Here is a 16,398-nt window from a genome sequence, read left to right as displayed (position 1 = left end):
CAAGTGCTGTATCTAGAAGAGTTTTTAGCTCTTTCTGGTAGACAAAGGTGGGGTCTGATGACAATTTCTTATAGAATAATGTAAAATTAAGCTGTCTGTTGGCTTCAGAAAGGTAATCCTTTCTATTTTGTATTACTAGTCCCCCACCTTTGTCAGCCTGTCTAAAGATCAAATCAGTGTCTGTTGTTAATTTCTTAAGGGCTAATCTCTCTTTTTTGGTAAGGTTATCCCCACGGAATTTACTTCTGCCCTCTCTGGATTCTATTTTTTGGCATAGTTTCCTGAAATCTTCCATAGTGGAAGAATAAAAACTCTCTATGAATGGCCCCTGATATTGAAGAGGATAGAATTCAGATGGTTTCTTGAAGGATAATCCTTTATTAATCACATCATAAAGCCTTATTGTTGTATCGGGTACCCCACAGCCTTCTACATTTTCTACAAGAAGAGATTCTAATATTTCTAAAGGAACTTGATCATTAGAATCCAATGTAATGGGATTCCCTATTATTTCCTTTTTATTTAGTTCCTTAATGGCAAAATACCTCTTACGGCTTAGGGTCCTAAGGAACCTATTAAGGTCAACAAAAAGACCAAACAAATCAGGCTTAGCAGACGGGGCGAATTTAAGGCCCTTTTTGAGTAGTGTTATCTCCTCGGCAGATAGAGATCTGTCGGAGAGGTTAAATATCCCTGTAGGGCTCATCTCCTCCTGAAGTTTTATTTGGGATTCTTGTTGAGTCTCCCCCCTCTACATCCTCTCTTTCTTCTTCTACTTCCTCCCTTACTCTTTTTCCACTCCACCTTATTTCGTGATCCTGTCTTTCTTGTTGTTGTAAGGACCTCTGGTGGTTGGTGTAATGGCCATTTTCCAAAAAACTTGATTGTTGTCGGGTGGGTGATGGTCTCCTTCTTGCTCCTCCTTGAGGGGAGAAGGATCCAGACGCCTGTTCTATTCTATCACCAAGTGGCTCGAATCTGTTATGTGTGGGAATCTCTTTATATTGAACTTCCTTTCTCTTAGTATAATACTGTTTCCGACCTCTTTGGGATGTATCTCTTTGTCTATAATATTGTTGTCTGGATAGACTTTCATTTTGTTTCATATAGCCCCTATTAATTGAATTATGGTGACCTCTTCTATTATTCCTATTGCCCGAATAATCCCTATGGGGCATCATATGATCGGATACTTTGTCTTTTCTATTGTAAGTGCGAACCTGGTCTCTAACATAATCTTCCTTATCCCTGTGCATTTTCTCATCCTTTCTATTTATGAGCTCTTTTTCAAAATCTTCCACTATGCAGTTAATCCTACTGTCTCTCATTTCAAAACTAGGGTGTTGTGAAAATTTCTTTAAATCCCCATGGACTTGTTCTATCTCTTTCTGTAATTCTAGTACATTCTCTGCTCTATAATTAATTAACAATTTCATGAGATTCTTAGAGCAGTCATCTAATGCATTATTCCATTTTTCCATAAACAATTCATCTTCCTTAAATGAAGAATTTTTAAATATTCTTAAGCCTCTTGGGATCAGATCCCTATCCAGATATTTTTGGAGGGTGATCTGGTCCCACCAATGACGAGTTTCTGCTAGACACAGTGACTCCATTTTGTTAAACAATTTAAACATGTCATTATTATCCTCAACATCAGATCTATCTGTATTGTTTCCAAAGTTAACAGTATATTTACTCCGTCTTTCTAGACGTTCAGAAATACATTTTAGACTTGACATGGTAACTACTGAGCTGCCCACCAATCAGCAAAATAAAAATATACAACCAAAAAATCTAAATGGTAGGTGGGCGCTAGTAATCGGCTATGAGACACCAATAATACTAATACTGTTCTGAGACTGCAGCTTCCCAGATTGAGGTGCTGATCCTCAACCAATGTTACATAAAAATAATAAAAAACGACTCAGAGAAGCGCTGTCGTTTAAACAGTATTAATACAGTTTATTATTAAAAAATTATATATTAAAAAATATATTTAATGTGTATATATATCACAATAGTACATAAACCAAGTATCCTGTAATTTTGCAGTAATCACTATAAATAGCAATAACATATAAGATACATTGTAAACAGCTCCCTTAGAAATGCAATCTTTTGTATTCCGGATCAATGTGTAGCATTTATACTTATCAGATGCTCCTTATAATGAGCTCCATGCATGGGCTAAATGATCTCAAAAGCTTGTATGAATATTCCTTTAAATTTGAGAGTCCATCCACACTGAAAGTGATGTACTTAAGTTGTCTAATGCTTGATGAAAAGCTCACATGCTCACACTCTTATCCACCAATGAAAGAAGGCTCTTTGCGGGTAGCTAATGTGGACTTAATACCATATATAACACAATGACTTTTAAGCTGGAACCACTATTTGTACAGTCTCGTGCAGAGCTTACCCTGGCCTTAGAAGTGGAGGGATTGAACGGTGTCTCCTTCTTAATAGTGGGTGCCGGCTGCCCACACCGCTATGTAGCGGCACAGAGGAGGCTGTCAGGTGCGGTGTGTGAGGACAGGACTCACAAGATGATGTTGGAGCGCGGCTTGTACATCAGAAGCCGTCCGCTCGTTATTGCGTAGCGGGAGCCGCCACAGCCCGTTGCTGTGTGTCAAGTCCTAGGTGATGTCCAGGATACTGGATAGCGTGTCGGGCTGAATGCTTGACGCGTTTCTCAGCCTCTGAAACTGGGGCTGTTTCATCAGAAGTACCGCCTCCATAGCCTTAGGTATTTTTATACTCCAGAGCTCCCTAATTGCTTGAGCAGCTGTGTGGTAGTAATCAGCCAATTTAAGACTGTGTCGAATTAATTCAAATCAACTGACTCATGTTAGTATTACCATGCTTTTATACAACACTAAACATATACAGACTTACATATTCAACCTCTATATAGAGGGATAGCTAAAATTAAATAGCCTTTTCTTCTTTATAGTTCTAAACAAACAAGAGAAGCTCTATACACTTGAAAGACATATTAAAAAATACATAAGTATACTTAATATGTCTTTCAAGTGTATAGAGCTTGATTTGAATTAATTCAACACAGTCTTAAATTGGCTGATTACTACCACACAGCTGCTCAAGCAATTAGGGAGCTCTGGAGTATAAAAATACCTAAGGCTATGGAGGCGGTACTTCTGATGAAACAGCCCCAGTTTCAGAGGCTGAGAAACGCGTCAAGCATTCCGCCCGACACGCTATCCAGTATCCTGGACATCACCTAGGACTTGACACACAGCAACGGGCTGTGGCGGCTCCCGCTACGCAATAACGAGCGGACGGCTTCTGATGTACAAGCCGCGCTCCAACATCATCTTGTTGTGAGTCCTGTCCTCACACACCGCACCTGACAGCCTCCTCTGTGCCGCTACATAGCGGTGTGGGCAGCCGGCACCCACTATTAAGAAGGAGACACCGTTCAATCCCTCCACTTCTAAGGCCAGGGTAAGCTCTGCACGAGACTGTACAAATAGTGGTTCCAGCTTAAAAGTCATTGTGTTATATATGGTATTAAGTCCACATTAGCTACCCGCAAAGAGCCTTCTTTCATTGGTGGATAAGAGTGTGAGCATGTGAGCTTTTCATCAAGCATTAGACAACTTAAGTACATCACTTTCAGTGTGGATGGACTCTCAAATTTAAAGGAATATTCATACAAGCTTTTGAGATCATTTAGCCCATGCATGGAGCTCATTATAAGGAGCATCTGATAAGTATAAATGCTACACATTGATCCGGAATACAAAAGATTGCATTTCTAAGGGAGCTGTTTACAATGTATCTTATATGTTATTGCTATTTATAGTGATTACTGCAAAATTATAGGATACTTGGTTTATGTACTATTGTGATATATATACACATTAAATATATTTTTTAATATATAATTTTTTAATAATAAACTGTATTAATACTGTTTAAACGACAGCGCTTCTCTGAGTCGTTTTTTATTATTTTTATGTAACATTGGTTGAGAATCAGCACCTCAATCTGGGAAGCTGCAGTCTCAGAACAGTATTAGTATTATTGGTGTCTCATAGCCGATTACTAGCGCCCACCTATCATTTAGATTTTTCGGTTGTATACATTTGTGGCTTACTGAAGGTCATTTTGCAGGGCTCTGGCAGTGCTCCTCCTGTTCCTCCTTGCACAAAGGCGGAGGTAGCGGTCCTGCTGCTGGGTTGTTGCCCTCCTACGGCCTCCTCCATGTCTCCTGATGCACTGGCCTGTCTCCTGGTAGCGCCTCCATGCTCTGGACACTACGCTGACAGACACAGCAAACCTTCTTGCCACAGCTCGCATTGATGTGCCATCCTGGATGAGCTGCACTATCTGAGCCACTTGTGTGGGTTGTAGGGAGGTCATACAGGCACGTGGAGGCCACACACACTACTGAGCCTCATTTTTACTTGTTTTAAGGACATTACATCAAAGTTGGATCAGCCTGTAGTGTATTTTTCCACTTTAATTTTAAGTGTGACTCCAAATCCAGACCTCCATGGGTTAATAAATTTGATTTCCATTGATCATTTTTGTGTGATTTTTTTTGTCAGCACATTCAACTATGTAAAGAACAAAGTATTTAATAAGAATATTTCATTCATTCAGATCTAGGATGTGTTATTTTAGTGTTCCCTTTATTTTTTTGAGCAGTGTATATCAAATTTCTATCATGTTTTTATATGTTTTTTTTAAGGGGGTGCCATTTTAAATCTTGACCTTGACACTAAAATTCCTAGTTAAGCCTCTGCTTACTGCCCTTGCAAGGACAGCAAACCCAGCTCAGCACCAGCCTTAACCTTATTAGATGCCTCTTTGACCTGGGCTCCTTCTCAACTTTTATTGCTTCCTGCCTCCTTCCTAGGATTGGCCCTCTCATGCTACACCATACTTGGGAATGTCACAAAGAGAAGTTCTGCAGGCTGTTAGGAATTGTACAGTATGATGGATACACATTTCACATTATTTTCAGAGCACAAATCATAGAGCTAGACTACATCACCCAGCGGCTCCAGCGGTACTAAGCGACATGCATCCAAACTGTAATAGCAACATATATGTTGTAATAGCAGCCTGGTTGTCATGGTGTTATTGGTGGCGTGCTATAACAAGAGGTGGAAAAAAAAGCTTCAGATCCCCTCCATGATTCGGGGCCCTGAAGCTTAAGCTTCATTAGTTTTACGCCCCTGTGAATATTGAGTAGGTACAATTGCTCATAAACACACTAGGTATGAATAAACCAAAATGTTACACATAGCAATTTCAAACAGGCTTGGTTGGCACATGGTCAGAAATAGACGTTTGAATACACAATGCAAAAAGGTAGTTCACATGTGGGTGATGTGGCTTAGGAGTGGCTGTATGAGAGTGGTGGACTCCTTCCCCAACCCATTTCCTCTGCCTTAAGCTGCTTTTGTTCCCATGCTTGTGCTTGGGTTACAACCTGTGCTCAAGGCCACTCATTACCATTCAGGCCCCTGCTCCAGTTCCATGATGCATTTGATGCTTTGTTTCATGTTTGTCAATTGCACAACCCCCTTTTCTTCTCTTTTCTTCTCTTCCTACTGTATGTTTCTCTTTCTACTCTATACTCTTCATCTTGTACTTTATCCTAATTTAACTGTTCTAGCAGAGCACATTTACTTCTGGCCCTCACAGTACCACACCTGACTCCTTCCTCTTTGTCTCTCTCAACTGGTATATTTTTGTTGCAGTGCACTGCTTGGTGTGTGCCATCTTTTGTCCTCTGCATGGCTTGTTATTTGAAATTACTCATTTGGTCATGTTTTTTCCCCTCTCAGTTTTAATGTTTTGATCATGGACATTGTCTTTGGTTTTACTTGGGAATGTTTCCTCTCTGTGTCTGCCAGTTTCCTTGTCTCACCAAGGTATGGATGTTGTTGATACCTCTAATGTTATTATTATTGCTTTGGATACAGCCTTGCGATTCCAATCTCCTGTGCTTCTTCTAGCTAACATTGTTTGGGTCCCATCATGAAGATTGGCTTGTTCACCCCCCTTTATTCTCTATCGACTTTTCTTAGTGTGCCATCACAATCTCTCCATTTGGGGGCTGCTAATCTCTTCTCACAGAGCTGTACTTTTTCCCCTCTAGTTACTTCTTGTCTTCTCCTTGTGGGACAGATGCCATATGTTTCTCATCCTTGGGGCTCTGCTAGTTTTTTTTTACTGTACATTTTTTACTTTTTATTTGCTGGTGTTGCAACTGCTGTGCACAGTGCATGTCTTGGGCATTTACCTTGGGACTTCATTCTGCAGTCTACTCTCACTGTGTCCTTTGTTGCATGGTTGGCTGTGTTATTTTCTGGATTTCTCTAGGTGTGTGTTTTGTGAGTGGTCAAGGGTCGCTTCTGCCTCATTGAGATCATTGAAGCTTCCTGCTTCTCCATTGAGGGACATTTTTATTTCTATTACATTAGTGTGCTTCTTTTCTTCCATGCTCATTCATAATGGTGTGGTATCCAGTGTCGTTTTAAGACCTCATATCCCTTTCCCTGTGGCTGTTTTGTGTGTCTGGTTTTGCTTGTAGTGGGCTTGTTGAGATTTTGGAATTTTTGCTTGTTTTTGTTGTTGTTGTTTTGTTGATCTTGTTGCTTATTTTTAGTCTTTTTTGGTCCTTTTTGGGGTGTTCAGACTAGAGATGAGCGCCTGAAATTTTTCGGGTTTTGTGTTTTGGTTTTGGGTTCGGTTCCGCGGCCGTGTTTTGGGTTCGAACGCGTTTTGGCAAAACCTCACCGAATTTTTTTTGTCGGATTCGGGTGTGTTTTGGATTCGGGTGTTTTTTTCCAAAAACACTAAAAAACAGCTTAAATCATAGAATTTGGGGGTCATTTTGATCCCAAAGTATTATTAACCTCAAAAACCATAATTTACACTCATTTTCAGTCTATTCTGAATACCTCACACCTCACAATATTATTTTTAGTCCTAAAATTTGCACCGAGGTCGCTGTGTGAGTAAGATAAGCGACCCTAGTGGCCGACACAAACACCGGGCCCATCTAGGAGTGGCACTGCAGTGTCACGCAGGATGTCCCTTCCAAAAAACCCTCCCCAAACAGCACATGACGCAAAGAAAAAAAGAGGCGCAATGAGGTAGCTGTGTGAGTAAGATTAGCGACCCTAGTGGCCGACACAAACACCGGTCCCATCTAGGAGTGGCACTGCAGTGTCACGCAGGATGGCCCTTCCAAAAAACCCTCCCCAAACAGCACATGACGCAAAGAAAAAAAGAGGCGCAATGAGGTAGCTGACTGTGTGAGTAAGATTAGCGACCCTAGTGGCCGACACAAACACCGGGCCCATCTAGGAGTGGCACTGCAGTGTCACGCAGGATGTCCCTTCCAAAAAACCCTCCCCAAACAGCACATGACGCAAAGAAAAAAAGAGGCGCAATGAGGTAGCTGACTGTGTGAGTAAGATTAGCGACCCTAGTGGCCGACACAAACACCGGGCCCATCTAGGAGTGGCACTGCAGTGTCACGCAGGATGTCCCTTCCAAAAAACCCTCCCCAAACAGCACATGACGCAAAGAAAAAAAGAGGCGCAATGAGGTAGCTGACTGTGTGAGTAAGATTAGCGACCCTAGTGGCCGACACAAACACCGGGCCCATCTAGGAGTGGCACTGCAGTGTCACGCAGGATGTCCCTTCCAAAAAACCCTCCCCAATCAGCACATGATGCAAAGAAAAAGAAAAGAAAAAAGAGGTGCAAGATGGAATTGTCCTTGGGCCCTCCCACCCACCCTTATGTTGTATAAACAAAACAGGACATGCACACTTTAACCAACCCATCATTTCAGTGACAGGGTCTGCCACACGACTGTGACTGATATGACGGGTTGGTTTGGACCCCCCCCAAAAAAGAAGCAATTAATCTCTCCTTGCACAAACTGGCTCTACAGAGGCAAGATGTCCACCTCATCTTCACCCTCCGATATATCACCGTGTACATCCCCCTCCTCACAGATTATCAATTCGTCCCCACTGGAATCCACCATCTCAGCTCCCTGTGTACTTTGTGGAGGCAATTGCTGCTGGTCAATGTCTCCGCGGAGGAATTGATTATAATTCATTTTAATGAACATCATCTTCTCCACATTTTCTGGATGTAACCTCGTACGCCGATTGCTGACAAGGTGAGCGGCGGCACTAAACACTCTTTCGGAGTACACACTTGTGGGAGGGCAACTTAGGTAGAATAAAGCCAGTTTGTGCAAGGGCCTCCAAATTGCCTCTTTTTCCTGCCAGTATAAGTACGGACTGTGTGACGTGCCTACTTGGATGCGGTCACTCATATAATCCTCCACCATTCTATCAATGTTGAGAGAATCATATGCAGTGACAGTAGACGACATGTCCGTAATCGTTGTCAGGTCCTTCAGTCCGGACCAGATGTCAGCATCAGCAGTCGCTCCAGACTGCCCTGCATCACCGCCAGCGGGTGGGCTCGGAATTCTGAGCCTTTTCCTCGCACCCCCAGTTGCGGGAGAATGTGAAGGAGGAGATGTTGACAGGTCGCGTTCCGCTTGACTTGACAATTTTGTCACCAGCAGGTCTTTCAACCCCAGCAGACCTGTGTCTGCCGGAAAGAGAGATCCAAGGTAGGCTTTAAATCTAGGATCGAGCACGGTGGCCAAAATGTAGTGCTCTGATTTCAACAGATTGACCACCCGTGAATCCTTGTTAAGCGAATTAAGGGCTGCATCCACAAGTCCCACATGCCTAGCGGAATCGCTCCCTTTTAGCTCCTTCTTCAATGCCTCCAGCTTCTTCTGCAAAAGCCTGATGAGGGGAATGACCTGACTCAGGCTGGCAGTGTCTGAACTGACTTCACGTGTGGCAAGTTCAAAGGGCATCAGAACCTTGCACAACGTTGAAATCATTCTCCACTGCACTTGAGACAGGTGCATTCCATCTCCTATATCGTGCTCAATTGTATAGGCTTGAATGGCCTTTTGCTGCTCCTCCAACCTCTGAAGCATATAGAGGGTTGAATTCCACCTCGTTACCACTTCTTGCTTCAGATGATGGCAGGGCAGGTTCAGTAGTTTTTGGTGGTGCTCCAGTCTTCTGTACGTGGTGCCTGTACGCCGAAAGTGTCCCGCAATTTTTCTGGCCACCGACAGCATCTCTTGCACGCCCCTGTCGTTTTTTTAAAAATTCTGCACCACCAAATTCAAGGTATGTGCAAAACATGGGACGTGCTGGAATTTGCCCATATTTAATGCACACACAATATTGCTGGCGTTGTCCGATGCCACAAATCCACAGGAGAGTCCAATTGGGGTAAGCCATTCCGCGATGATCTTCCTCAGTTGCCGTAAGAGGTTTTCAGCTGTGTGCGTATTCTGGAAAGCGGTGATACAAAGCGTAGCCTGCCTAGGAAAGAGTTGGCGTTTGCGAGATGCTGCTACTGGTGCCGCCGCTGCTGTTCTTGCGGCGGGAGTCCATACATCTACCCAGTGGGCTGTCACAGTCATATAGTCCTGACCCTGCCCTGCTCCACTTGTCCACATGTCCGTGGTTAAGTGGACATTGGGTACAACTGCATTTTTTAGGACACTGGTGAGTCTTTTTCTGATGTCCGTGTACATTCTCGGTATCGCCTGCCTAGAGAAGTGGAACCTAGATGGTATTTGGTAACGGGGGCACACTGCCTCAATAAATTGTCTAGTTCCCTGTGAACTAACGGCGGATACCGGACGCACGTCTAACACCAACATAGTTGTCAAGGACTCAGTTATCCGCTTTGCAGTAGGATGACTGCTGTGATATTTCATCTTCCTCGCAAAGGACTGTTGAACAGTCAATTGCTTACTGGAAGTAGTACAAGTGGGCTTACGACTTCCCCTCTGGGATGACCATCGACTCCCAGCGGCAACAACAGCAGCGCCAGCAGCAGTAGGCGTTACACGCAAGGATGCATCGGAGGAATCCCAGGCAGGAGAGGACTCGTCAGAATTGCCAGTGACATGGCCTGCAGGACTATTGGCATTCCTGGGGAAGGAGGAAATTGACACTGAGGGAGTTGGTGGGGTGGTTTGCGTGAGCTTGGTTACAAGAGGAAGGGATTTACTGGTCAGTGGACTGCTTCCGCTGTCACCCAAAGTTTTTGAACTTGTCACTGACTTATTATGAATGCGCTGCAGGTGACGTATAAGGGAGGATGTTCCGAGGTGGTTAACGTCCTTACCCCTACTTATTACAGCTTGACAAAGGGAACACACGGCTTGACACCTGTTGTCCGCATTTCTGGTGAAATACCTCCACACCGAAGAGCTGATTTTTTTGGTATTTTCACCTGGCATGTCAACGGCCATATTCCTCCCACGGACAACAGGTGTCTCCCCGGGTGCCTGACTTAAACAAACCACCTCACCATCAGAATCCTCCTGGTCAATTTCCTCCCCAGCGCCAGCAACACCCATATCCTCCTCATCCTGGTGTACTTCAACACTGACATCTTCAATCTGACTATCAGGAACTGGACTGCGGGTGCTCCTTCCAGCACTTGCAGGGGGCGTGCAAATGGTGGAAGGCGCATGCTCTTCACGTCCAGTGTTGGGAAGGTCAGGCATCGCAACCGACACAATTGGACTCTCCTTGTGGATTTGGGATTTCAAAGAACGCACAGTTCTTTGCGGTGCTTTTGCCAGCTTGAGTCTTTTCAGTTTTCTAGCGAGAGGCTGAGTGCTTCCATCCTCATGTGAAGCTGAACCACTAGCCATGAACATAGGCCAGGGCCTCAGCCGTTCCTTGCCACTCCGTGTGGTAAATGGCATATTGGCAAGTTTACGCTTCTCCTCCGACAATTTTATTTTAGGTTTTGGAGTCCTTTTTTTACTGATATTTGGTGTTTTGGTTTTGACATGCTCTGTACTATGCCATTGGGCATCGGCCTTGGCAGACGACGTTGCTGGCATTTCATCGTCTCGGCCATGACTAGTGGCAGCAGCTTCAGCACGAGGTGGAAGTGGATCTTGATCTTTCCCTAATTTTGGAACCTCAACATTTTTGTTCTCCATATTTTAATAGGCACAACTAAAAGGCACCTCAGGTAAACAATGGAGATGGATGGATTGGATACTAGTATACAATTATGGACGGGCTGCCGAGTGCCGACACAGAGGTAGCCACAGCCGTGAACTACCGCACTGTACTGTGTCTGCTGCTAATATATAGACTGGTTGATAAAGAGATAGTATACTCGTAACTAGTATGTATGTATAAAGAAAGAAAAAAAACCACGGTTAGGTGGTATATACAATTATGGACGGGCTGCCGAGTGCCGACACAGAGGTAGCCACAGCCGTGAACTACCGCACTGTACTGTGTCTGCTGCTAATATATAGACTGGTTGATAAAGAGATAGTATACTCGTAACTAGTATGTATGTATAAAGAAAGAAAAAAAAACCACGGTTAGGTGGTATATACAATTATGGACGGGCTGCCGAGTGCCGACACAGAGGTAGCCACAGCCGTGAACTACCGCACTGTACTGTGTCTGCTGCTAATATATAGACTGGTTGATAAAGAGATAGTATACTCGTAACTAGTATGTATGTATAAAGAAAGAAAAAAAACCACGGTTAGGTGGTATATACAATTATGGACGGGCTGCCGAGTGCCGACACAGAGGTAGCCACAGCCGTGAACTACCGCACTGTACTGTGTCTGCTGCTAATATATAGACTGGTTGATAAAGAGATAGTATACTCGTAACTAGTATGTATGTATAAAGAAAGAAAAAAAAACCACGGTTAGGTCACTGGTATATACAATTATGGACGGGCTGCCGAGTGCCGACACAGAGGTAGCCACAGCCGTGAACTACCGCACTGTACTGTGTCTGCTGCTAATATATAGACTGGTTGATAAAGAGATAGTATACTCGTAACTAGTATGTATGTATAAAGAAAGAAAAAAAAACCACGGTTAGGTCACTGGTATATACAATTATGGACGGGCTGCCGAGTGCCGACACAGAGGTAGCCACAGCCGTGAACTACCGCACTGTACTGTGTCTGCTGCTAATATATAGACTGGTTGATAAAGAGATAGTATACTCGTAACTAGTATGTATGTATAAAGAAAGAAAAAAAAACCACGGTTAGGTCACTGGTATATACAATTATGGACGGGCTGCCGAGTGCCGACACAGAGGTAGCCACAGCCGTGAACTACCGCACTGTACTGTGTCTGCTGCTAATATATAGACTGGTTGATAAAGAGATAGTATACTCGTAACTAGTATGTATGTATAAAGAAAGAAAAAAAAAAACCACGGTTAGGTGGTATATACAATTATGGACGGGCTGCCGAGTGCCGACACAGAGGTAGCCACAGCCGTGAACTACCGCACTGTACTGTGTCTGCTGCTAATATATAGACTGGTTGATAAAGAGATAGTATACTCGTAACTAGTATGTATGTATAAAGAAAGAAAAAAAAACCACGGTTAGGTGGTATATACAATTATGGACGGGCTGCCGAGTGCCGACACAGAGGTAGCCACAGCCGTGAACTACCGCACTGTACTGTGTCTGCTGCTAATATATAGACTGGTTGATAAAGAGATAGTATACTCGTAACTAGTATGTATGTATAAAGAAAGAAAAAAAAACCACGGTTAGGTGGTATATACAATTATGGACGGGCTGCCGAGTGCCGACACAGAGGTAGCCACAGCCGTGAACTACCGCACTGTACTGTGTCTGCTGCTAATATATAGACTGGTTGATAAAGAGATAGTATACTCGTAACTAGTATGTATGTATAAAGAAAGAAAAAAAAACCACGGTTAGGTCACTGGTATATACAATTATGGACGGGCTGCCGAGTGCCGACACAGAGGTAGCCACAGCCGTGAACTACCGCACTGTACTGTGTCTGCTGCTAATATAGACTGGTTGATAAAGAGATAGTATACTACTAATATTATATACTGGTGGTCAGGTCACTGGTCACTAGTCACACTGGCAGTGGCACTCCTGCAGCAAAAGTGTGCACTGTTTAATTTTAATATAATATTATGTACTCCTGGCTCCTGCTATAACCTATAACTGGCACTGCAGTAGTGCTCCCCAGTCTCCCCCACAATTATAAGCTGTGTGAGCTGAGCAGTCAGACAGATATATAATATATATAGATGATGCAGCACACTGGCCTGAGCCTGAGCAGTGCACACAGATATGGTATGTGACTGAGTCACTGTGTGCTGTGTATCGCTTTTTTCAGGCAGAGAACGGATTATAAATAAAAGTGGTGGTCACTGGTCACTATCAGCAAAACTCTGCACTGTACACTACTGAGTACTCCTAATGCTCCCCAAAATTAGTAAATCAAGTGTCTCTCTAATCTATTCTAATTCTAAACGGAGAGGACGCCAGCCACGTCCTCTCCCTATCAATCTCAATGCACGTGTGAAAATGGCGGCGACGCGCGGCTCCTTATATAGAATCCGAGTCTCGCGATAGAATCCGAGCCTCGCGAGAATCCGACAGCGTCATGATGACGTTCGGGCGGGCTCGGGTTAACCGAGCAAGGCGGGAAGATCCGAGTCGCTCGGACCCGTGAAAAAAAACATGAAGTTCTGGCGGGTTCGGATTCAGAGAAACCGAACCCGCTCATCTCTAGTTCAGACCTGCTTGCTGGTTTTATGTAAGGGGATTGCACTGGACTGTAAATCTCGAGTTCTGCAGTTAGCATTAGCCAACCACGGTGTGCCTGGGTGTTTGGCTGTATGTTTGAATGGCACTGCTTGAGGAAGTACTAGTAAATTGATATCATCCTTCTCTTTAACCTAGATCTGGCCATAGTCCAACATTGATGCCTTCCTGCCTCTATGTCTGTCTGTGTTTGTTCTATTACTGTTGCTCGAATTGTAAAGCGCAATGGAATATGCTGCGCTACATAAGAAACTGTTAATAATAATAATAATAATAATAATAAATAATAATGCATCAGGCTGCAGGTTGTGTGGTCAGGAGTTGTTACCAAGCTGATATGTTGATATACACATTGTTCTGTTGTAATGGATAGGCTGCAGTAGCAAATCAGCCATGTTGTGGATTCATTTTTTTTTAGCTACTGGGTTTGGGTGTTCATGTGTATTCTGTTGGCTTGTCCAGGATCAATTGGTTCCTTTTGCCTGGCGCTGGCTTGTTGTTTTGTTGCCAGTTTATTTTCTTCTGTTGGATTGATATTCATGTGGTTGGTGAATTACATTTCTTTATACCTGGCTATTGGTAGGAAAGCACTGCTTTTCAGTAGCAATAGTATTATTTGTGACTCTGAGGCACCTTTCCCTTTGAAGTAAGATGAGCAGATTTGCTCTTTTGAAGGAACTGAGGACTTGTTTATGAAGAATGGTCAGTTTGGCCCAGTAAGGGGAGGATTATCTATACTTTTACTTCCAATAAAGTGACAGATCAATGCAAATATTTTATTTGTTGTTAGAAGCGTTCTCTTGTACTACCCACCATTTATGTTTGGCATGGACATTGTGGATTTATCACCCTTATTAGCATTATTGTGTAAATAAATAATGGCAAATTATGCATATTCTCACTATTGTTTAAAAATTAAATGTGGTCCATGCAGAGAGAAGGAATAGAACTTAGGAACCTAGGCAAGAGTGATATATAATCATTTATCCAGTGGAGCTTATTTGTGCCTCTAGAGTGTCACCACACAGAGCAATGGCTGCTGACCTGGATGAAAGACAGCAGCATCTTCTTACTTGTGAAGCTGTCAGCTGCTACTCTTCTATATATTTTATGGACTGGGAGTGTGGCACTTGGCTGCAGAGCCTGCCCTTACAAATTCTTTAGGCAAGATATTGTTTGGTGTACCCCCTTCCACCTACAGTATATGGGCGTTTCAAAAAGGCATGACCTTGCAAAAGGTTTGTGGACTTATGGGAGGGCGTGGTCTCATGGTGCTATATTCCCCTTCCATCATTGTGTTGTGCTCCCTATCTCACACAGCCTCATTCCCCTTGTGTTTCTCAAGCTCTAGAATGTTGCTAACCTAGTGCACACTCATTCTGTATATATAAAATCTCAAACAACATGAATGAATCCCTGCAGACTTTGGCCCAAGCCCACACAAGTGTCTCTCCAGCCACCACAATTAAATTGCTCTGCCTGTCTCAGCAGTGCTGCGTGATGTCATGGTGTCATGCGCACCAGTGGTAAATGCAGGATTTCTGAAGGGAGGTCTCCAAATGTTTGATTTTACAGTGGTTATCACCAGCCCATGATGGATGCACAATAGCATGTAACAAGCCATAGTCTGCCCCAAAGTACAGTTTATGTAATACATAACTTCAGAGATATACAGGCCCAATGATCATGGTAAGCCACTTACCAGATTCTCTGTCTGGTGGGATAATTGAGCACTCATATCCACACACACACACACACACACACACACACACACACACACATACAACTTGGTTGGACATTCTGCTGCCACTGGGCATGTGCAGCAGCTTCAGTCCACTCTTTATACTGCATGTAGTGGACATTGGCTAGGCTGTGGGGAAGGTGAGTTTCTGGGCAACTGAATTTCCCCTGCATTAGCATATGTACACTGCATCGTAATGAACAAAAAAAACTTTATTACACAGAACCCCAATTTAGATGTTGAGTCTGACCAGATGCCCTTGGGCTTCTCAGATGCCCCTAGGCATTTGCCTATACTGGCTATGGCTAGAGCTGGCTCTGGTTGGCTGTGATGTCTCAGCCAGGTACCACACTCCAACACTGAGTTGCAGAGGATGCTGCCCCACTTTGTAACTGCTAGGGCAAAGAATTGCAGAGCAGAACATTATTTGTGGAGAAAAAATGGGTCTCATTGTTGTGTTTAACTGGATCATGTAGAGGATTAGAAATGACCACTAAGGAAAATGTCATAGTCATTCAGGGGATTATTAGTGAATGAATTTAACATATTGCTGTGTCTTGTGTGATATAAGAACTTTAGCAACATGATTCTGCAGATTAGATTTGGGGAACAAAGGAACGTTTTTGAGTAACTAATGACACCTAGACAACAAGCTTGAGAGGTTTATTGTTGTTCTGTTAGTAGAAATCCACATACAGTATCAGATAAGTAGCTTCATTTGGCAGGTAGAAAGATTAATAGCTGAGTTTTTCAAAGATTGAGTTTAAGGTGACAGATGTAATAGCAGACAGTCAACTTGCATTTACAGACTTATTTGTTCAGTTGTGTTCTTTGTTTTATTTTGATTGCTTTTATAGCTATAGAATGGATTGTGTTGTCACTATGACAACTCTGAAGCTAGGAGAGTGGCATTGTTTGGCTTTACCCCGAACACTCTTATAT

This window comes from Pseudophryne corroboree, chromosome 4 (genome assembly GCF_028390025.1).
Source record: "Pseudophryne corroboree isolate aPseCor3 chromosome 4, aPseCor3.hap2, whole genome shotgun sequence".
In the NCBI taxonomy this organism is placed as follows: Eukaryota; Metazoa; Chordata; class Amphibia; order Anura; family Myobatrachidae; genus Pseudophryne; species Pseudophryne corroboree.
This window is presented reverse-complemented; position numbering follows the sequence as displayed.